The following is a 24,788-nucleotide window of genomic DNA, read 5'->3' as shown; positions in this document are numbered from 1 at the left end:
CCAGAGCTCTTCAAGGGCCAAGTTTGAAGGTGAAAGAGCTGATCACAAGAAGTTCTTGCCACTGTTAAAGACCATTGGTTTTGTCACTTCCCGTGCCTTCCTTCCATTTTACATGGACCAATTGCAGCTATAGTTTTGCTTAGGACTGCCCAGGGTGCAGTGGGTAGTTTTCTGATTTGTCATTCACTGTAGTACATGTGGGTCACAGACCTCCCCCACTTAAGGATCAGTGGGATATATATGCTTCTGGTGATTGAATCTAAAAATGGGCAGGGGAGTGTAAATCCCATCTTCACAGATGACATATTTTTGTAAGTATTCACCCATTTTACTTAATTTACTAAATATGTTGGCATATAATTGAGCGAAATAACTTCTAACAATTGCTTTTTAAAATCTTCATTAGTGGTAAATTCACTATTATTTTTTATGCTGGAGTTTTGGTTTTCTATTTTTTTAATCATATTAGCTAATCCTTTATTAAGTTTGTTGCTTTTTTATAAAAGTAACTCTGAGTTGTACTTATTAATATAAAGGCATTCTTATGTTCAATCTTGTTAGTGTAACTATTTTTTTTTTAGATTTTCAATTTAGTATTTAATTGGGGGACATTTAATTTGTTCTTTTTCTACTTTTTAAAAATTATATACTCATGTGGAGATTGGATTTGGCTATTTTATTATTGTAACAATGAAGGAACTTAGTTCTTCCTTTATTAAGAAGATCAAATTGTAATCCCCTATTTTTAGATTTTAATCCCCAAAAGTGTTAACTTGGTATTTAAAGTAGATCTACCCATTTTAACTAGAAAAAGATGTTAACTAATTACAAAAGGTGAACTAAGCAAAAAAGATGTTAACTAACCACAAAAGGTATAACTAACTAAAAAAGTTGTGAACACTCATTTCATACATTGGGTGGGCAGTCATGGAGAGGAGCATCTGCTGTGATTGGTAGATGTAAAAATTTAGGGGAAGTGACACAAGAGTAAAAGATCTTTAAATAGAGGAAACAGAGGCACACAAGGATTGATAAATTGATTGATAGATCAAGATCATTCTGTCTCTCAGAGGAGAGATTGGAAGACAGTCACTCAGAGTGAAGAGAGACACTTGAGGTGAAGTGAGACACTGGAAGACAGACATTCAGAATTGGAGTGAAGACACTTGGTTGCGCCTCCTGGAGGAGCTTGTGCAGGAAACCTCAGACTCCTTTTCTTTTAGATGGTCACCATGGTGAGTGAAAGACTGACTTAGTTTCCTTGCCCTTTCTGGAGGTGTGAACCTCCGAGAAAGGCCCATCATCTTGAGACTCCTTTCTTACGGCTAGGGCTTAGAATTTCTACCTGGCTCTGAGGAAGCCAGAACTCTCTCCTCCCTTTTCTCTCTTCCTGAATATCTTCCCTCTATTGTAAAATAAACTACCATAAATCCAATTTAACTTAGTAATTCATTTTCGGATTTAGCAATTAAATCCCTGGTGACTACCAATTTAATATAGTTCAGTCCAACTATAAAAATCTAACATTCAGTTCATTGATCTGTACTTTCTCTGTACATATTTACAGATATAAATTTTCTTCTAAATACTGCTTTTGTTATATCTTATATGTTTTAGTCTATTGAGTCATTTTAATTTATAAAATAAAATTATTTTTCCATAACTTTCTGTTTAATAAAAATAACAAACAAAATAAAAATATAATACATATGATAAATTATTGTTTACCTATCCTACTGGCCTTTATTTCATATTTAGTCAGTTCAAATAGAAACAATATTTTACTCTGGAATCCACTTTTTCCCCCCTCTATTTCTATTCTAGTATAATCCTAAAATTGTTACCTCTTACTCTTTGAGGTCTCTGGCTCTACTTGTATGCTAAATATCACTAAGATCCACAGTTTGAAGACTTAGTCCACTGAGTATTTTGTAATCTTGTCTCCACTGTGCCCTTACTACTATATAGAGATCCCTGTGTTCTTTCCTGATTGACTTTAGCATACTCCCCTTGTGATTATTTAAAACTAATTCTCTCAGCAAACTTCTTACATCATTCCTTAATCTCTCCTCCACCTTTAACTAATGAAAGGATGAAATCTTCCTCTTCACAATGAAAATGGAGGTTATCAATTGTAAGATCCATCTTTTTCCTAGTCCCCAATTCAAAAGTTTACATCATTCCCAGTTTTTCCCTTAGTTCAGATTCAGAGGAATAGGTAACACCTCTCCTTCTCAAGCCCAATCTCTCTTTTTGAGGCCATAATTCCATCCATTCCCATCTTTTCCGAGGACTTTGATTGCTCCCATTCTCTCATTTTCAACTTTTCTTCTTTACTAGCACATTCTCTGTTGCCTAAAAGTATTCAAAGTTCCTCCTTACTCTTCTTAAGTGCCTTTTCTTAATCCTGCCACTTTCTCACACCTTGATTCTATACTTTCCTCAATTTCCAACTCCTAGAAAAAGCTGATGTATTTGTTGACTCTATTTCCTAATGATCTACTCACTTTTAGTATCTTATAATCTGGTTTCTAACTACAGCACTCTAATAAAACTGTTTTACTCAAACTGACAGCAATAACAAAAATCCCTTAACTATTAAACCACATAGTTGTTGGGTTTTTTTCTGCAAAACTTATCTTATTTACCAATAGGCATTTTTTACCCTCTTGATCTATTAGTCAATTTATTGACAAGAATTTGCCAAGTGCTATATTCCATTTGCTATGTACCAGGTGCTTTGAGTTGAGGATAAAAAAGAATCTCCTGTAATCAAGACCTTTAAATGGGAAAGACAAGTAGAAATATAAAATTTTTTTTTCAAATCAAGTAATAGTTTTATTCATTAACAAGAACAAATGACTGGATTAATGGATATTGTGTTGAAATTGAAGTCAAGAGGGAGTAGGTAAATATTTGACATAAAGTGTCAGTAACTTCTCTGTAATTTATAATCTTTTTTTTTGTCGTACTATACTTTTATTTATTTTGCTAACATTTTTCAATTACATTTTTTCTTTTTTTTCTTTTTATTTGGTCATTTCCAAACATTATTCATTGGAAACAAAGATCATTTTCTTTTCTTCTCTCCCCTCCCTCCCACCACCTCTCCCATAGCCCATGCACAATTCCACTGGGTATCACATGTGTTCTTGATTCAAACCCATTTCCATGTTGTTGGTATTTGCATTAAAGTGTTCATTTAGAGTCTCTCCTCAGTCATATCCCCTCAACCCCTGTAGTCAAGCAGTTGCTTTTCATCGGTATTTTTACTCCCACAGTTTATCTTCTGCTTGTGGGTAGTGTTTTTTAGATCCCTGCAGATTGTTCAGGGACATTGCATTGCCACTAATGGAGAAGTCCATTACCTTCAATTGTACCACAGTGTATCAGTCTCTGTGTACAATATTTTCCTGGTTCTGCTCCTTTCACTCTGCATCATTTCCTGGAGGTTGTTCCAGTCTCCATGGAATTCCTCCACTTTATTATTCCTTTTAGCACAATAGTATTCCATCACCAACATATATCACAATATGTTCAGCCATTCCCCAATTGAAGGGCATCCCCTCATTTTCCAATTTTTGGCCACTACAAAGAGCACAGCTATGAATATTCTTGTACAAGTATTTTTCCTTATTATCTCTTTGGGGTACAAGCCCACTAGTGCTATGGCTGGATCAAAAGGCAGACAGTCTTTTATCGCCCTTTGGGCATAGTTCCAAATTGCCCTCCAGAATGGTTGGATTAATTCACAACTCCACCAGCAATGAATTAGTGTCCCTACTTTGCCACATCCCCTCCAGCATTCATTACTTTCCATAGCTGTTATGTTAGCCAATCTGCTAGGTGTGAGGTGATACCTCAGAGTTGTTTTGATTTGCATCTCTCCGATTATAAGAGATGTAGAACACTTTTCCATGTGCTTATTAATAGTTTTGATTTCTTTGGCTGAGAACTGCCTGTTCATGTCCCTTGCCCATTTATCAATTGGAGAATGGCTTGATTTTTTGTACAATTGATTTAGCTCTTTGTAAATTTGAGTAATTAAACCTTTGTCAGAGGTTTTTATGAAGATTGTTTCCCAATTTGTTGCTACCCTTCTGATTTTAGTTACATTGGTTTTGTTTGTACAAAAACTTTTTAATTTGATGTAGTCAAAATTAATTATTTTCCATTTTGTGACTCTTTCTAAGTCTTGCTTGGTTTTAAAATCTTTCTCTTCCCAAAGGTCTAACAGGTATAGTATTCTGTGTTCACCTAATTTACTTATAGTTTCCTTCTTTATGTTCAAGTCATTCACCCATTCTGAATTTATCTTGGTGTAGGGTGTGAGGTATTGATCCAAACCTAATCTCTCCCACACTGTCTTTCAATTTTCCCAGCAGCTTTTATCAAATAATGGATTTTTGTTCCCAAAGCTGGGGTCTTTGGGTTTGTCATAAATTGTCTTGCTGAGATCATTTATGCCAAGTCTATTCCACTGATCCTCCTTTCTGTCTCTTAGCCAGTACCAAATTGTTTTGATAACCACTGCCTTATAGTATAGTTTGAGATCTGGGACTGCAAGTCCTCCTTCCTTTGCATTTTTTCCTTCTTTTTGTCAGTTGATGCCCAATAGATTTGGCTCAACCCTCTTACTTTCACCCTATGTGTATCTACCTTTCTCATATGTGTTTCTTGTAGACAGCATATGGTAGGGTTTTGGACTTTAATCCACTCTGCTATTTGCTTGTGTTTTATGGGTGAGTTCATTCCATTCACATTCAGAGTTATGATTACTAGCTGTGTATTTCCCAGCATTTTGATTTCTGCTCCTTTACCTGCCTTTTCTTCTTTCACTATTTCCTTCTACACCAATGTTTGCTTTTGAACAGTCCCCCTTGTTCCCACCCTTATTTTACTTCCCTTTCTACCCCCCTCCCTATTTAACCCCCCCTTATTTTCCCTGTATTCTTTCTAAAATTAACCCCCTGCTCCCTCCCTCTCTTGTATTGCTTCCCTCCCCACCAGACCATTTGTTACCCTTCTACTCCCCTATAAGGTGCAAATCTATTCTCTGCCCCCAATGGATTGGATTGTTTTTCCCTCTTTGAGTCACTTTCAAAGCACGTAAAAGTTGAGTATTTCCTGTCTCTGACCTCTTTACCCTTCCAGTGTATTGATGTTCTCTCCCCTCCCACCATGAGCTTCTTTATGACATATAAATTTACCCCCATTTGTTTCTTTTCCCATTTCTTTTTATATTAACCTATTTTTAAGCGCTCTCTCTCTCTCTCTCTCTCTCTCTCTCTCTATATATATATATATATATATATATACATATATATATATAAGCATACTCATGCATATGTATTTTTGCATGCATATATCTATATACCAGGGTGTATGGGGTGCTCAGGGAGGGGTAGTATCTCTGGTATGGAAGGCTTGTCGTGCCCATCTAGGGCAGTCCTCCAGCCTCTGACCCCCACCTGACACCCAGCTCTCACTTGTGACTCCCAGTAGCTGCTAGCATGCAGCAGTAGCAGTGGCCACACCCCAGGCAATGGCTTCGACAGGCCGGCCAAACCTTGTGAGGGTAGCCATTGGGTCGTCATTGACCCCTGGTGAACTAGGGCTTTGCTTGCCCAGCATGTGAAGACTGCTTTGGCTGAATAGACGGAAGAAACCAATAAGAAGGTTCAACGGCTGAGATGACGACGCAGCAAAGCACTGTGGAGTGCTTAGGGCTTGTTGGAGCGCAAAGGACAACATGGCCATTCAATGCAGCTGAGGAAGTCTCCAGACGTAAGAATTTTTCGTGCCACTGGACCCAGGCTTCCAACGCCGAGAGAGTGGGACTGTCTCTGTGCATCGACTTCTCTACTTAAATCTCCTTCACGCACAAGTATCTTTGTGCACACTCATCTATCCTAACCCCGTCCACCCTCTTCAAGACCTGCGGTGATGGGGAAGTGGCTACACAACAGGTAGAGGTGACCACTGGCAGTTGTAGTCATGATCCTGCACGTAGGCGGCCCACGGACCAGTGGTCGCTCGGCCCTGTGGGCAGCAGGGACATTCGGCACCATCCTGGGCGACTGAGCAGCCCTCTCTAGGACAGCACTGCTCACCCTAATCAAGGGAGGGGACTAGAAAAGGTGTCCCAAACATTGCCTGCCCTACAAACACCTGGTCAGCACACCGCGGCTGGCGGGTCATCCCTTTAAGTGGTCGAAATCAGCCTTTGGACTCCAAAGCCACATGAGGGTACACCGTAGATGAAACTGCACAAAGACAATAGTCATACTCAATCACCGAGAGACTACCACTATAACTATAATCTATATACCTATTTATGTCTTGTCCTTTCATCCTATACAGTTTGTTGCTGTTCCCTCTTAGTATACTTCTTTTTGCTGCCCAGCTAATAACAACAGTTTTTAAGAGTTACCAATGACCTCATTTCTTATAGGGATACATATCATTTTAACTTATTGAGTCTCTTAAAATGTTTTTGTTTGTTTGTTTTTTCTTTTTTCCCCTCTTTTTTAATTACCTTTTGATGATTCTCTTGATTTCTTTGCTGGGACATCAAATTTTCTGTTCAGGTCTGGTCTTTTCTTTACGGATTCTTGAAATTCTTCTATTTTGTTGAATGACCATACTGTCTCCTGTAAGAATATAGTCAGTTTTGCTGGGTAGTTGATTCTTGGTTGTAGACATAGTTCCCTTGCTTTCCGGAATATTGTATTCCATGCCTTTCTTTTTTTCAGTGTGGATGCAGCCAGATCCTGAGTTATCCTCACTGTGGTTCCTTGGTATCTGAATGACTTCTTCTTGGCAGCTTGTAATATCTTTTCTTTGGTCTTATAGTTCTTGAATTTGGCTATAACATTCCTGGGTGTTGTCAGTTGGGGATTAAGTACAGATCTGTGGATTCTATCAATCTCCACTTTTCCCTCTTGTTCAAGGATTTTGGGGCAGTTTTCTTTAATAATTTCCTGTAATATAATGTCCAGGCTTTTTCTTTTGTCATGGTCTTCTGGTAGGCCAATAATTCTTAAATTGTCTCTCCTTGAACAATTTTCTAAATCCTCTGTTTTGTGAATGAGATGCTTCATATTTTCTTCAATTTTTTCATTCTTTTGGTTTTGTTTTATAGTGTTTTGCTGCCTTGTGAGGTCGCTCGATTCAAGTTGTTGTATTCTGGTTCTTAAAGTCTGGATTTCATCCTTACTTTTTTGGTTGTCCTTTTCCTTTTGGTTGGATTTGCCTTGGAGGTCATCCTTCATCTTCTTCACCTCATCTTTCATCTGCTTTGCCTCATCTTTCATCTCCTTTGCCTCATTTTCCAGCTGGTTGATTTTGGCTTTCAAGACACTATTTTCTGTTTCCAGATGACTTATCTTAGTTTTTAAGTTCTTTTCCCAATTGTCTTCAGCCTCTCTTAATTGTGTTTTGAATTGCATTTTGAGTTCTTCCGAAGCCTGTATCCAATTCGCTGGGATTTCTGATTTTTTCTTTGCTGGGTCCTCCCCCTCTGTTTCATTCGCTCTTTGTTCATTACTTGTGCAGAAGCTGTCTATTGTAATTTCTTTCTTCTTTTTCTGTTGTTTGCTCGAGTTTACCCCTTCTTTGCTCCCCGTATTTGGCTGTGTTCTTGCTCCTCTCATTTTGTTTTGGTTTTGGGGCTGTCAGTCTCCCCTCTTGGAGCTTTGTCAGATCTCTTGGTACAGTCTCTAGGGGAGGAATATTAGCTTCCCTGTCCTCTGCAGGCTTTTGATTGGATTGAGTTCAATTGGGTTAGGCTATATGTGGTATGAAGCACTGAGGCTCTGAAGACTCCTGGAAGGCTGGGCCACCCAGGCTCTCTCCAGTTCTCTCCAGCTGCTTCTCCACTGTCCACAAGTGCCTTTGCCCACCTCCCTAAACTCTGAGGAGTTCTGATGGGATTAGTTCAACTGGATTGGTCTGGATGTGCCTGAGGCAAGGGTGAGACTGGAGCCTGATGGAGGGACCCAGCCACTGCCCATTTCTCCCTGGCTTCCTCCCCGCTATCCAAGCTGGATGCTTCGAGCCCCGCTGCTCCCAAGGTAGACCCTGCAAACCAGCACCTTTGCCTGCTCAGAGGTTCCCGCTGCTGCTGGGGGCTCAGCCCTCTGGGTTGTGGGGGAGGGGTCCTGGGACCTTCACTCTGCCTTCCCCTTAGCCCTGCGTATTCTCGGATTCCGGCTTTTGGGGGGTGTACCTTTTGATTTAAGTCCAGAAGGAGGGTTCCCCATTTCTGTCCTGTTGTTCAGATTGAATTTCGGTGCCCTAGGAGCATTCAGTCTGTATTGGTAAGGAAGGGTCTTCCACGAGGTCTGAACTTTTGCTGCTTGCTAAGCTGCCATCTTGCAATTTATAATCACATGTCAGTCCAGTCAGCAGATAGTTCTGCCCCTCTTCACCAGCCTCCACTTGAAAGCATGAAGAATTGAACTCTAGCAGAAGTGGAAGTCCAATTTGAACTCCGCCCCAAGAATCAGAAATATAAATTTATACATAATATAGTATAGGTCCTTTTAAGTTCAGAAAATATATTTTAAAATTTTATTATATGTAAATGGAAAATTAAATAAAAAGAAAATTGTATCAACAGGTAATCTGTTAAACAAACAAACAAACAAAAATTTCAAGCAAAAGAATTGACAGGCAGAGACCTTGTGATGGTAGGGGCAGACTTCAGAAACATGAATCTTGGGCCAGCCGCCCTCCCCCTTCTGTCAGGAGTCCCCTTCCTGCCTCCTGGATTCCCCTAAAATGAGTGTGGGAAACTTAAAACTACTGAAGTCAAAATCAGAGATGACACGAAATTGCGATAAATACAAAATAAACACATATTAAGTTGAGGAAAGAGAGTTTTCCAGTGAGAAAGGTTATCAGGAAAGTTTTCCTATAGAAAGTGCCTTTTGAACTGAATCTTGAAGGAAACTGGGTACTCTGTGAGATGGACATTGAGAGTATATTCCACACATAAGGGGTATTTGCAATAAAGGGGGAAAAAAAAGATGAGATAGATGAGATGGAGATCATGACATCATATGAAGAGTAGCAAGTCAGTATTACTGAAACATAAATTGTGTGGCCAGGAATAAGGACAGAAAAGTAGGAAGGTGCCAGATTGAGGACTCTGAATACCAGAAAGAAATGTATATTTCAATCTAAAAATAATAGGGATCCATTGAGTGACAGGGGACTTATTCTTTTGGTCACTATGAGGAGGGTAGATTTAAGTGGAGAAAGAGTTGTTGAGGTAGGGAGACCTCAAATATAGTAATAGATTATGACATTAGTTCAGATAAGAGATGACGAAGACATGAAGAAGGGTGTATAGTTTCAATGGAGAGGAAGAGCCAAGTATGAGATAGGTTTTGGAAGTAGAAACAAAATTTGGTTATTGATATAATATTCATATTCAAGAGTGAGAGGAAGAAGTTGATGATATTTAGGTTGTCGACCTGGATGAATGTGTGTGAGATAAAAAATGATGATGAGTACCACACTCAAAAATGAGCAACAAGAGCCACATTCACTCAAGTAAACAAAACCTGGAATCAGAAAGTAGGAATAAAAAGAAGCAGTTGTTCCTTCCCTTCAAGAAAAAGAGGTCATCTTTGATTAGCTAAGAAGTGGCAACTGACAAAATAGCAACCATGCAGTGAATGCAAGTTCCAAACACAAGACTCTTCCCTCCTCCCCTGTCAACACACACACACACACACACACACACACACACACACACACACACACACACACACACACTTCCACCTGCCCCTGTCCTACAATCCAAAACACCTGTGACTGGGTTGTAGATTCTTCCAACCCAGTTCAGGTGAAGTAAGGTGAGCAACAGAGTTGTTTCTTGCCGTTTTTGTCTTTCATCAGTCTCCCTCCCAAAATTGTCTCAGAGTCCTCAAACAACAAAAGGTAACTAACCTTTGTCTCATTCTGTGAATAATGCACTTGATTCTGTCTCACAAAAATGGAAGGAAGATGGTGCTGTTGTGGGAGAGCTTTGAGGTGAAAACCCCAGGTTTGGGACAGGTTGTCCTTTGCAAGAATGCAAGACTCCAAAAATTAGCTTAAAAATAAAAAGAGAAATTTATTAATTTGAACATCAGGGAAGCCAGGAGACAGTGTTTAGATCAAAGACTGTTTCTCTGGGCAGATGAGATATGAGGATTTTATGCCCATTTCACATCAGGAGTTACAGGATAAGGAAAAAAGAGGATGGGTTTAATCAAGACTGAGATAATTCATTGAGGTTGGTGGTATAAGCAATGATCTGTGGAATTCAAAGGATGATTAGATTGGGTACCATCCAGTGGTTATCAGGTTGGAAACAGGAGGTACATATGTTAATTGAAAGTCTAGGGAAGTGATGGCAAACTTTTTAGAAATGAAGTGCTGGGGGGCACCCCCACTCCAGAGACCTCATGTGATGACACCCCTTACCCCAAATAGGGTAAGGAGGAAGTAATCCCATTAGGCTGCTGGGCAGAGGGACAGGTTAAGTGAGGAATGTCTCCTCAGGGAGAGTAGAGAGGGAAAGAGGAGTGGCCTGTGCACTCTGTTCCCCTCCAGCTCTGCTGCCTGTGAGATGCCCACATTATCTCCTGTGTGCTCCCAATTGGGCTGCTAAGCAGAGGGGCGAGTGATGTGAAAAAATGTAATCAAGCAAAGTGGAGAGGGGGAAGGGAGCAGTTCTAACCAAGTCCCTCTGCTTTTCTAGTAACAAACTCTGATCAGGGAGGAGGGGGTCTGAGTGCCCAAAGAGAGGGCTCTGTGTGCCAACTTTGGCAACAACCTACTATATAGTTCACCATCACTGGTCTAGGGGAAAGTCCAAATCAGAGTGGACCAGGAGGTGTATATCTATGATAATTGGAGATCTAAGGATAATTGGAGATCTATGATAAAGTCCAAAGGTGGGGTGTGTGGATGCTTCTAGAAGGGAATTTCTCATGTTCCCTTTGACCTAGTACACTCCTGGAGTTTGGATTTTTAGGGGAAACCTGTACTCCCATGTCAGTACCCTTCACAATAGTAGAGAAATTTGAAAAAAAAAAAGAGTAGGATGGTTTCAGAAGATGATTTCTGATTTGTTTGAGATGAATATTAGTTTGAAGTCCCTAATAAATAGTTTGATTTATCTCTGTCTATCTGATAGATTGTCCTATAGCTCAGGAAAGCCACTAGAATATACATTTACATTTAGGAATCATTAGTATAGCAAGAACATTTAAATTATAGTAGTTGATGAATTTAGCAAGTGAAGTATTATAGACCAAAAGAGAAGGGGCTTAGGTAAGAGCAATGGGGTATACTCACAGTGTGGTAAATGAAGAGAAGGCAAAGGAAACTAAAAAAAGAATATTGAGACAAGTAGAAAAAAAGTCAAGAAAGAATCTGACTGGATATTCTCTCTTGGGTCTCTTACTTTTCTGATTGCTTTTTTGGAGACTCTTTTGTGCCTAATCTATATCCCACCTCTAAGCTATGAATGTCCTTTATATCCCTAACTTTCTAAGTCTGAGTTTATTAAAACTTCAATGGCTCTCTTGTTTTTTCCTATCTTCTTTTGCAGAAGTCTAAGTCTACAACTGTAGATCCAAAGCAAGGACTGGATAATAAAGAAATACATTGTATTCCATTTTGAATTTAAAGTTGGTGTCATTTGCAGTTAATAACTTAAACATGAGCCAGGGGTTAGATCAAAGAATTGAGTTGGTCAGCATTGCTATCTTCTGGAACTGACAACTAGGCATTAGCATGGTCATCTGTCTTAGGGGAGAAGTCTAAATAATTTTCTCCTTTTTCACCTACTCAGGTTAATATTTATTCTGACAGCTTTAATTTATCCCTATTATTTCCACTGTCATTGGCGATTGAATAATTTTGAGAGAGTAGAAATGAATATTTAAATGATAAATAATATTTAAATGAAGACCTTTGTCAAGGTGAATGCCTCTATAGGTTATCCCCTTTCCTTTTTCACAGTGTGAAGATAAGTAAAATTAAAAAAAAACAAACTTGTTTAATATTTTTTTCTGATCCCTATGATTTTCCAATAAACTCAGGTTAAATAGGACAGATGACTTTAAGATGTGTACATATAAGCATTTATATAGTATATAAATTGGTACTGGAATTAATATTTCATTGAAAGAAGAAATTTCTGGATGAGAAAATCCCCTTAAAAAGTAGCACCTTCTCTGCAACTTAAAGTCTTTGTTATTATGGGGTACATTTTGGGATACAAAAATCCAATATTTTATTCATGGTTAAAACATATGAGGAACTTTTCTGCGCAACACAGTTATAAGTTTCAGATGATTTGCTTATCTAAATCAGTGGAGCAAGTTTCCTTCACAGTTCTGGACATCAGAAATGAAGTGATCTATAATAAATAAAATTTAAGGAGGAAATGAGTGATGTTTCTGTTCTTGAAAGCAAATTGTTAAACTTCCAGTGTTAGCATTTACATCATATCATATCATATTTCATTTATGTTATAATATAGTTACATATTATTTATGCATCTGAGGAAATTAATATCATGTTGTAACATTTAATAACGAGTATTACTCTGTAATTCATCCTTTTTCCCATTTTGTCAAGCCCCATTTCTCACAGGGTGATTTCTCCTAGTCCAAACTAAAGATGTGGCTGAATAATGCGATCACTACTGGCTCCTGGAGTGTTTACTAGATAACTAGTTTAAAATGGGACCCTATCCTTGTTTTCAGGTGAACAAAGAACCAACTGGGACTGGGACCACAAAGTGATGACCATTCTTTGATTTTCAGAGAAAGGAGTAATCAGCCATATCTGAAAGTCAACCCAAATTCCCAGATGTAGCCAATTGTGACATTTCCCAAGTAAAAAGAACTCCTCCTCATCTACCTCTCAATAAAAGGTCTTTTTTTTTCTTTTCCCTTCCTGGTCTCTGGCTTTGCTGAGGTAGCCAGAGTGACCCATATTATTAAGAGCTATACATGTCATTGTTAATAAATTGTAATCTTGCCCAAGAGAAAATCATGTTTCAGTTTGCCTCAGTTTGCGTTAGTGTCATTTTACTCACGGCAATCACATATGAGACAATTATTTCTATTCTCTCTAGGTTTTAATGGATTTTTTAGGTCATTTTCATTGCAATGGACTTTCCCTACATTAATAAGGGCTGATATAAGAGATGCAAATTGTTTACGTACATATAATTTTAAAAAATACTGTTAGAAAATAAATGATAAAATCTAGATTTGCCTTTATGGCATTGCCTGATAACTAACTACATTTGCAAAATCTAGCAAATGAGAGTAGAGAGGATATAGGTATAACCACAATTGCATGTTATTTCAAAGGGCTATAAAAAACAAACTCAAGCCTTCAAGAAATGTAAACAAAGTGAGGGTTTAATAAAAAAAAAATTATTTTTAGTGATTTTGAATAAAGTTTTTACTGTAATACTGGAAAAAATACCTTGGATTTAAAAGCAGCTTGGAAAATGGAAGTAAAAAAGACTTGATTATGTATGTAGCTCTCATAATATTTCATTTACTATTTATATGATATTTGATAAGTGATTTAAACACTTAAAGGAAGTTTCTTACCCACAAAATGAAATTTCTCCTTGCTTTGTAAGGAAAACAAAATTTAAGCCATAAATATGGATCCACAGTTAGATGACAAAATGGGTAGAGTGCTCGTCTTGGAATCGAGAAGACTTGATTTCAAGTTTTATTATTTATGTGACCCTGAGCATGTCCCCTGTTTTCTCAGTCTCAGTATCCGCATTTATAAAATGAAGATACTAAAAATGGTCACTGCCTAGAGTTATTGTAGGGTTCAGAGAGATAATATGTGAAAAAATCTTTGTAAGCCTTAAAATTATATAAATATTAGACATTATTTAAACTGTGAATTGATATAATTTGATAGATAAGGCTGAGTTTAAAATCAAGCCTGTTATTTCCTCAGAAGATTAGTTCTTATGAAAATTAACTTTTGTTGATCAGTGGAACACTCAACAATCATCTATTAATTACCATGTTCTAAATACCATACTGAATGTTGGTTATATGATAACACTATTGCAACAGCTTTTTTCCATTTATATTTCTTCCATATTCTTTCTATTTACTATTTCCAAACAGATTTCATGCTATTTAAGGAGATAGCATGTGTATGTTAAATAATATACAAAGTATGAACAAAATATTTTGGGAGGAGAATTTGAGCTGAGCTTTTGAAAAGGATTATAAAAATTATTTTAAGTTTATCAACTCATACTTATAAGGAATTACTAAGAGAGATGGTCTTAGGATAAAAGAAAATATATAAATAAAATTAAAATTTAGATATGTTAAATTTTAAGTGCCTATAGTCCCATAAGCACATGCATATATCTTTCAAAATATCCAGTCCACATTTGGTGATATGAGACAGAGGCTTTGAAGAGAGATCAGGACTGGGAAAATAGATTTTTGAATACTTTGCATAGAGATAAAATTAATTTAGTGGTAGATAAGAATGTTACCAAATAAGAAACTGAAGAAAAAGAAGAACCTGGAAGGAGCATTAGAAAATATTACCAATCTGGGAAAGGGGAAGGGATCTGGAAAAGCCTCCAGGTCCATTAAATCTTTGTCACATTCTCCCATTGTTTCCTTGCTATTTTTCAGCCATAATCATTAGTTACATACACTTGAGTGAGAAAGTGGAATGACTTAGTTTCTATTTACATGAAGCTGACTACCTATTGTTGTCACTTTCTTTCTTGTGTTAGTGATAATACAATCTATTGACTCAGTTCATCTCAAATTTGAATCTAGATGGTATCATTAACTCAATTTAATTTGATATTCATCATTCAGGATCCATTTGGTTTTTATACCTTAAAGACTCAGCCACAAAATATTTTCTTAAGGAAGTAGCAAAGCATTTATATCTGAGGGGTAGCTAAGGGCAACATCAGTTTCAATGTAAATCACAGTGGCAGCTTCAGACCTGAGAAAACCAATGGACATAGACAATTTAGAAAGATTTCTCCACAAATAGTTAATTAATTATTTTAAATCACCTCCTTATGATTGAAGTGAACCTAAGGACAGTCATTTCCTATAGACTGGAAAGGAGAAGGGTAAGGAGGGAGATGACTTATTTTTTCAAGTTTGAAAGGTCACTAAAGAAGATATTGTTTGGGTTCCTGGGGAGATAGGAACTGCATCTTATTCATCTCACAGGCCATTTCTTCCTTATTCTAGAGAAAATGTTTAGACTTGTACCTGCCCCAAACTGGAGTTAAGAATAAAATGAAAGAAGTTGTTCTTTCATACACATTTAACTAGAGGAATAGAAAGAGTCAGATTTATCTTCAAAGGTGATTGCAGGAATTTGAAAAGAAATGTCAAGAAATGACAGTAGTTGAGTCATAGGGAGGAATGACACCTAGTTTTATCTCAGGGTTGAGTAAGGATAAACTTTTTTTAAATATGCACATATTTTAAATAGTTTAAAGTGTTATAGGTTTAAGAAATTTTAAGAGTTATACTTTATGAATAAAGTGGTGAGAAAACATAGTTATAATCAAGTATAAGATATACTGTAGAAGAATGCTATCTCTTGGATCCCAAAGGAAACAAATATATTTTAAATTAGACCACAAAATATGACACAATTGGTAGCAAAAACTTATATTCCAGGCATAGCCTTGTAAGTGGTAAGATTTTCTGCACCCACAGCAATAAATGTCAAATTCAGCACCTATGGAAATCACTTTGGACTATAATTGAATTGGGCTGTACTTTAAACTATAATTAAGAATGACATACAGGTATCCCTTCCATATCTTGGCTTTCCCCATCACAGTTTCAATATATTGAGGGAAAGCATAACAAATTAAATGGAATTGGGGGGTGGAGGTTTGCAAAGGTCTCAGACTACATGCAAAAGACAGCAGACAACATGGCAAAAGTTTTGGAGTTATGTAGTCTAGGACAGTGATGGTGAACCTATGGCACAGGTGCCAAAGATGGTACACAGAGTTCTCTCTGTGGGCAACTGGTTGTCTTTCCACTCCCTTGGCCCCTGACAGAGTTTGTTAATAGATAGGCAGAAGTACTCTGGTGGAACTATACCCCTCTTCCAAATCCACTGTGTCTGATAACATTTTTTCTACATCACCTGCCCTTCTGCCCAGCAGCCCAATAGGAATGCATAGGGAATAAGGTAGGAGGCTCATGGGAGAGCTTGAAGGAAGCAGAGCACTTGAGTCACATAGCTTCTTCTCCCTAAGCTCCCTGAGGACATTCCTCACTTTATCCACCCAGGAGCCCAATGAATACTTTCTCCCTCCCCTGTGTGGAGCAAGGGGGTACAGGGTACACCTGGAAGTATTTGGGGGAAAGGTACAGCAGGTAATCTCTGGTGGTGGGGGGCAGGCAGGGCTCTTGGTGGGAGGGTTGGGCCCCAGCACTCCATTTCTAAAAGGTTTGCCATCACTAGCCTAGGACTAAATACTTAACTCAAATTTGACAACTAAGTACTATAAAAACTCCATAAAAGAAAGAAAGAAAAAAACAAACAAACTTGGACTTCTCTAGTCTGAAGGAAGGGCCAAAAATGTTTACACAGATTTTCTAGATAGTGGGGGTGCCTTACCACAACTTGGCAATGTGTTATGGGACAACTGTATTTAGAGTTAGTACCTCCTATGGTGTTCATTCAAAATGACTTATTAGATACCTACCCTGCTAGAAGGGGCATATAGACAAAGAATTTCAACATATTCATAATAATTAGCAATTATATAAATCTTACTATGAGCCATGCATGATACTAAGAGTTTGACAATTACTATCTCGTTTGATGCTCACAAAAACTTGTATCGTTCAATTGTTTTTCAGTCATGTAGAATTCACCATGACCCCATTTGGGTTTTTCATGGCAAAGATTTTTGAAATGCTTTGCAATTTCCCTCTACAGATCATTTTACAGATGAGGAACTTAAGCAAATAGGGTTCAGTGATTTACCCAGGGCTACCTAGTTAGCAAGTGTCTGGGGCTAGATTTGACCAAATAAAGATGAGTCTTCATGATTCTAAGCCCACAGCTCTATCTAGCCCCAGGAGTTATTTAAACTTGAGTTTTGGTTGTTTTAAAAGGCAGTTCAACAAATGTAAATTTTGTTCAGTGATAAAGAGAGAACTACATAAATTTTCATTTCTCAGAAGTCCCATCACAGAAGGACTTCAGGAAAATGAAGAAAACCAACAAGAGAACAGGACCAAGTCCCCGTTTGAGCAGATACCAGGGCTAGCTTAGTAACAGGTGATATCAAGGTCTTTTATTATTTCACAATGTCACCAGCAGGGAATTTGCTTTGAGAGATAAGAAAGAAAACTTCCAAGAATGACAGAATAGGTCCTTTACAGGAACTCTGGGAAGAGGTTTGGCGGAAGCTCTAGGCAAGGGACTGCACCTTGATGCACAGATTTGAGGACAGGCAACATTTCTAAGGTGAAAACCAGCCAGGACAGCCCCTGGGCTCCTATGGGAGCTGGCTGAGCACATTCTGGACTGCCTGACCACTAGTGGGCACACGTGATCCTTGATTGTGAGGGAGAGCTCAGCTCTCAGAGGGGAATTGGGGTCAACTGTTTCAGAGGGCAGTTTCTCTCACCACTTAATCCAAACTGGCTGACTCTATAATACAAACTGGAGATTTACTGCCATTGCTCCCCAAGCATTGAGCAGCCACCCTCTCTCCAAAGGTAATTCCACCTGGTAATTAACTGTGAAAAATAGAGTGGCCGCCTTCTGACCCGTGTTTATGCCAAGCAACAGTTTCCCTTGGGTTTTTTCCCCTCTAGTTTCTCTCTTGCTTTTTTTTTTCCCCTTCACTGCCTGGGTTTGTGTGTATGTGTGTTTTTAAGTATTAACTCTCATGGAAGACCATGCCTATTTAAAATTCCCAGACGATGAGTCAGACCCATTCAGTTATGTTCCTGGAGAGTCACATGGTGTGGTTTGATGAAACTTCACCTCATGAAAAGGATTGGGGGAGAGATTTCAGAAGAGCATTTTCAGATTAAAATATAGGTGTAGGGATGAGGAGAGAGAGAAAGAGACAGATAACAGACGGATAGATGTGGCTTTGGTTTGGTTCCCAGTTTCTTTCTCCCTGGTATAATTAATCTTCAGATGAGCAGCTATGTTAGCTGCAACTGAGAAAGAAGTGCTTAGTGTCTGGAGGACTCAGTTTCTTTGGGACTTGACACTTACCTGGCCACTTGCATGGTGGATTCAGGATTTTGAGACAAGGATGATGGATAGTCATATCTGTATTAGATCTCCTTTTCTCCAAGAAATTACGCCTAGTTGGAAGGGACATGTTTCACATCTGCTACTGGTTAAGACCCTTTGAAAAGACACTGTGGCCTGGTGTCAATGGTGTTGGGGTGGGAGGATGAGTATTAAATTAGAAGTGAGAAGGCTCAGGAAGTGTTCCATTTCTAACTTTGCTGCTGTGGGTCTCTGTGATTTTACAAACCACGTAGGATAAAACTGGCCTCTTGCCTACTTCACATCTGTGTTCTAGGAAGCATGTTGATCTCTTTAGATCTAGGTGCAGCATAAATACCAGGGCATGAATACTTGTCAGGTTAGAGTAAGAAAAAAACAGTGGACTCATTTTTACTCTCAAACCCTAGTCCGGTGGCCTGTGTGTGAGGTAAATTTCAGGTAAGCCCTGAGATTCACTCAAAGCAAAACCTAAAATTCTGGGAAAATTTCTCTCATCTTATATCTCCCATCCCAGGAAAAGGAACATGTTTGTAACCAAAGGGACAACTAGGACAATGAAGCATTTTCAGCCTATTCACCAGACTTCTTGCTCTGAGAGCAGTCAAGGAAAAGTTAAGCTTTCCCCTAAGACCTAAAGTACTTCCCCTTGGGATACAATAGGATAAGAAACCATTTTCCTACAACTTTTATGTCATTTTTGGTCTAGTAGCATCTGAAATTAACTTGACTAGAGACACATTTAAAATTCTTTAAGTAAATTAATCAAACTAGTTACAAAATACCCAGTCCAGTGTTTTGTACGCATTCTGGTATTTAAAAAGCATCTGCTGTAAATAAGTGAATTAAGTTGAAAGCATATCAGTATAATGTGGTCTACAAGTCCATTTTTAAGACCATGTTTGTGTGATTAAAATAATTTGATATCTTTTGCTTGCTACATCATCTTCATTTCTGAGAATACCCCCTTTTTATCTTTTGCCTAGTAAAGGAAACTACTACTTATAACAAAGAAGTTTTAAAAAGAGCAAGCAATTACTAAAACTATGAAAGATATTAGCTCAAAATAAAAGTAATGCTTTATACCTATAATTCTTATCTCTGCAAAAAAAAGAGATTGTTTTTTCTCAATTTTTCATTAGTATCAAGCTTGGTCATTTTAATTCCATAGCATTCTAGTATCTTTTGATACTCTTTCTTTCTATTTACATTATTGTAGCCCTTTTGCATATTGTTTTTATTTTTCTGTTTATTTTATTCTGATTAAACCCTTGTTACTCTTCCCATGTCATTTTAAATTCCTTGCATTTATTATACCTTAATAGCACAACAATATTCCATCATGTCCATGTATCATACTTGTTTTTGCCCATGCCCCAGTTTTTTCCCAGATCTTTCCCAAAACAAATGCCCAAAATACTTTATGAATCTTTTGTTGCATATGAAGTTTTCTATTTGTCTTCAGGATTATTGGGGCACATGACTAGCAAAAGGATCTTTATATTATTGGAATGTTTGCCACCATTTTGTGTTCATAATTCCCAACTGTTTTTCAGAGTTTTCATATTAAGGCAAAGCTCTACCAATAGTGTATATCAAAGTTCCATCAGTTCTTGAAAGTTTATCCATTAAGAAGAGATGACAAGAATATTTATATTGTATTTTAAAATTTGCCAAGTATTATGACACGTGACCCTCACAACAACCTCATCAAGGAGGTTCTACATATATAATTATCAGTGTTTTACTGGCTCAGAGTGTTTAAGCAGCTTAACCACAGACTCAAAGTTTGTAAATGTAAGAGGTGGCATTTAAAACCAGGCTGCAACTGACTCTAGGCTCAGTTCTCTTTCCATGATATTTCACTGACTCTTTGTATACACACATGTAATACTAAACTTATAATTTTAGTAATTCAGTACAAATTTCAAGGGATGAAACAAACCACCATCAGCTCCAACTGAGCATGCCTAAAACCAAATCCACCATTCCACCACTACATTTTCTTAATTGAGTCAGCGGAATCATGATGCATCCAATTGCCTGGGTAAAAAAAAATACTTTAAAGCATTGGTTCTTAAATTCTTTTTGCAATATGGGCTCCTATGGTAGGTCAGGTGCCACTATTGACTACTCATTATAATAACATTATTAAATTTATAAGGTAAAGTATGTAGAATTACAGAGAAAACCAATTACAAATAAAATTTATAAAAAATAAATTTATAAAGATAAAGATACATTTCATTTAATTTCCAAATTCATATTCCCACTGAACTTATCATGATTTTAAGGCTAAAGACCTCTGCCTTAAGACACTGTTGCCTCTTCCTGTTCCTCTCTCTTTCATAGCCAATAAAGTACAATTACAGGTATCCCTTCCACATTATAACTTTCTTTATCATGGTTTCAGTAAATCATGAGTCTGTATAAGAAATTAAATGGGAATTTTCATAGAAGCCACAGATAACACACAGAGGACACAGGAAATAGCAGATAACACAGGAAAATGTTGAAAATTCAAACACATATGATTTTTTTAGTTTACTATCAATATATTTTATCTTTTAATACCAGAAACATATGTGATTTCTTTTTAAAAGTAAAAATAAGTAGAAAGTTAAAGTTAGCAAAAAAGAATTAGAAAGTCAAAAAATTTTATATGAATTTTCTAGATCTTTGGGGCACCACCTAATCCCCACAATGTGAAAAGGAAACCTTTCCAGCAATTCTTCTATTTTAATGCCATCTCCTCTCTTTCCTCTAATTGATGTCATAAATTCAATGCCATATTACTTCTCTTTACTGTAAAATTACATTAGTATACTATTCTCTCTGCCTTGGTCTACAAATTACTTTTCATTGTGTCATTTCCATCATGCCATTCCCTGCTCAAAAACTTTACATAGGGGCAAAGTCAAGATTGTAGCTTAGTATCAGAAAAAGTCTGATTATCCTTGCAAATCAATAGTTTAAAAAGCACTTCAAAAAGATAGGAATCAAAATCCAACAGCTAGATGGAGTCAGGGAGATCTCCTGGTGAATACAACTTGAAAGGTAGGCAAAGAGAATAATTTTTCATAGGATAAGGAGGAACTGGAAGTAAAACTGCACACAGAGGCGTGATAGCTGACCATTCCCATTATCACACACACACAGCACCAGATTCTGAAAATGGGCACAAGCCAACTTTTGGATCCCAGGACCTGGGCTACATCAACAAAAGAGCACCTCAGATCCACCTTTGAAGTCTCAGTCCCAGTGGAAGAGAGAAAGAGAAAATGAATGACAAAATGTAAGAAAACAGTTATTAAAAACTATATCACCATGCAATCTGAAAAATAACATTTTTGATGAAAAAAAAAACTCTAGGCAGCTATTTGGTGCAATGAATAGAGTGCTGGTGCTGATGTCAGGAATGCCCAAATTAAAATACTGTTTGGACAATTTATGGTATGATCTCAGGCAAATCACTTAATCTCTGTGTGTATCAGTTTTCACACCTGTAAAATGGTGATAATAGGAGTGCCTACCTCCCAAGATTCTTGTGAGGATAAAATGAAATACTATTAATAAAGTGTTCTGCAAACCTTATTAGAGCACTATATAAATGCCATTAATGATGATGTTGTTGAAACTAGTAACAGAGATTAATAGCCATTAACTTCATGCGCCAAAAAATATTATGAATCATGGTATGGAGCATCTTGTAAAGGCAGATCATAATGCAGCCTGGAGAAAGAAGATAATTTAATTGGGCCAGATAGTTGGATAGTATAGTGAATATTGCTTAATGTCAACAATTTTTAATTAAAGAGGGCTATGTTGAAAAGGGACTGGAGGAAATATTTGGGGCAGTTAACATAACAGATGAAGGGAATTGACTAAGAAAAAACAGAAGAGATAGGGGAAAGAATCAAGAAGGCCAATGCAGTGTTCCCAGCTAAGGGACTCAGCCAACTAAAATAGACAAATAGCCCAAGAGGAAAAAGCAAGATAGAAAGTTATAAAAAAATCCAGATTTAAAAAAATAGTTAAGCTATGTACACCACAGGTTCAATAAATGGTCACAGAGACTACAGGATTTCTAGGCTAGGTACTAATTTAATATGACAGCCTGGTAGCTGTAGTCTGAAAGATTCCTACTAGAAACCAAAAGAATAATCCTGCAACCCAAAAGAGATAGAACATTCTTTTTCCTTGGACCAGAGGGGAATAAAAGTCAATGATCCAGACCTGGAAGGTAGAAGTATGCTCTAATAAATATGAGACATATAACTCAAGTGTTAGGATCTAGCTAAGTCAAGAGGATGAAGATACTTAAGAATAAGGAATAGAAACCTCAATGTGTGTTTTTATTAGGCAAATGTGAGTGACATATTCACTTGTGATGTGATACAACAATGTAACACTGTGTGAATTATGGAATTACTTTGATAAATCATTCCATTGGAACATTCCTGTAGAGCAGTGGGCCATGTTGGTGAGGAGAGGTATCATATATTTAATAATTAGCTTTTATATAATGCTTTATGGTTTACTAATAATTTTATCTTATTTTATTTTAACAATGACCTTCTGTAAAATTATCACTATTTTTTAGATTAGGAAAATGAGGTGAAGAGAAGTTAAATAATTTATGGATAACACAGCTATTAAGTGTATGACTCCAGGTCCACCTGGTGTCAAAAATAATGCTGGAGAGGGTAGGTAGGTAGCTCAGTGAATTGAGAGTCAGACCTAGAGAAGGGAAGACCTGGATTCAAATTTGTACTCAGACATCTCCTAGCTATTTGACCATGGGCAAGTCACTTACCATCATTGCCTGGTCCTTACTATTCTTCTGCCTTGGAACCAATGCACAGTATCAATTCTACGAAAGAGGGAAAGGATTAAAAATAATAAAAATGGTAGAAAGTTTCATGACCTCAAACAGTACAATGCTTAGTGAAGAAAATATTTCCATCCTTCCTCTGCTTTTTTTTTTTAATGTGTGCCCCTGCATAGGGGCAATTAAGAGAAAACTCAAAATCACCCAGTGAACAAGAGATACTGTTATGCCCTAGTTTGTTCCTATATGTGTTTGGTAATTTTAGGGTGCTCCAGTTGGGGATTTTGCAAAAGTTGTTCAAAACAATCTAAAAATAGGTTTGAATATTTCATCATTGTATTTCTCTCCTATTTAATATAGATCTACAATAATAAGCTTAATAGCAATACACACTGATGCAAATGTGTATAAACTTTCAAAGCATGATTTAGTTGAAAACTCTTGTACATATTGTCCTGACATTTGAAAGGTAAAGTGTGGAGAAATCATGGCCTGGAAATTAGAAGACTCTCCATTATTTACTTCGATATGCCATCTATTTAAGTAAGCCATTCTCCATATATAAAGTATTAAAAATACTGTAATACCAGACAATACTAATAAATCACTCTAAAATTCATGTAAGAAAAGCACAAAAATGGCCATTCAAATTAAAAAAAATTATTTTAGGCTCTGAAACTTATTCATATACAATTAAAAAAAATAAGCTTCATACTTAGGTTCAAAATGTAAAAAAAATATGGATTTTAGTATTGTTCTAAAGAGTTATCACTCTAAGTAATCTTACCCTAAGTCTGTGGTAATGAGAGAATATCTCACCATCACTATCTATTTAGGATTTCACTTACTATAGATTTGTCCTATGCATGAAATCATGACAAAAATTATGCCAGAAAGGTTGTGGAGAGAGAAAGAGAAGGGAGAGGTTTTTTTTTTTTTTTTATCAGTTCCAGCTTCCTGGAATCACAACAGCTTCACTCATTCTAACCCCAAGAGAAATCTTTTCCAGTTTGGATCTTGGAAAAAGATGTCAGCTGAAGTCTGGGAACACCCATGGTACTCACACAATGCTCACAAAGTTAATATGATTAATGATATCATAGCTCATTTTTTAAGCTAATGTCAAAAAAGGCAAATCAAGCTGTCATTCCACATACTGTGCTCTTGTTCATTCAACAGAGAAGCTTTATAAGCAAGTCATAATTAATGGTATATATTGAGAGGCTTAGGTGATAGGCCTTTGGATTGCCTCCGGGCCTCCCAAAAGAAAGAAACATGTGCTAAAAGTCGCAATTTCCAGCAAAGATGCTTATTTATCCTTTTATCTCCTAATTCAATACTCGCCCACATTATTTCATTTGGCAATGAATAAGTTCCAATTTGCTAAAGCTGCTTTCAAAGAAACATGGTGGAACTTATGGTTCTCTATCCTTGTCTTCCAGCTTGTATTCTCTTGTGTGTCTACACATATGCCTGTCTAGTCAGCTTCAGCCACATATTCTCACACTTGTGTCTGGGACAGTAGTTAAGCCATATTTGTGGTTTTATCTACCAATTAAAAATAAGTACTTTGACCCCCAATAACATATTCTCGGGCCCAATCAAATAAAGCTAATGATCAGCTATTTTT

This window comes from Monodelphis domestica, chromosome 3 (assembly GCF_027887165.1).
Source record: "Monodelphis domestica isolate mMonDom1 chromosome 3, mMonDom1.pri, whole genome shotgun sequence".
NCBI classification, from domain to species: Eukaryota; Metazoa; Chordata; class Mammalia; order Didelphimorphia; family Didelphidae; genus Monodelphis; species Monodelphis domestica.
This window is presented reverse-complemented; position numbering follows the sequence as displayed.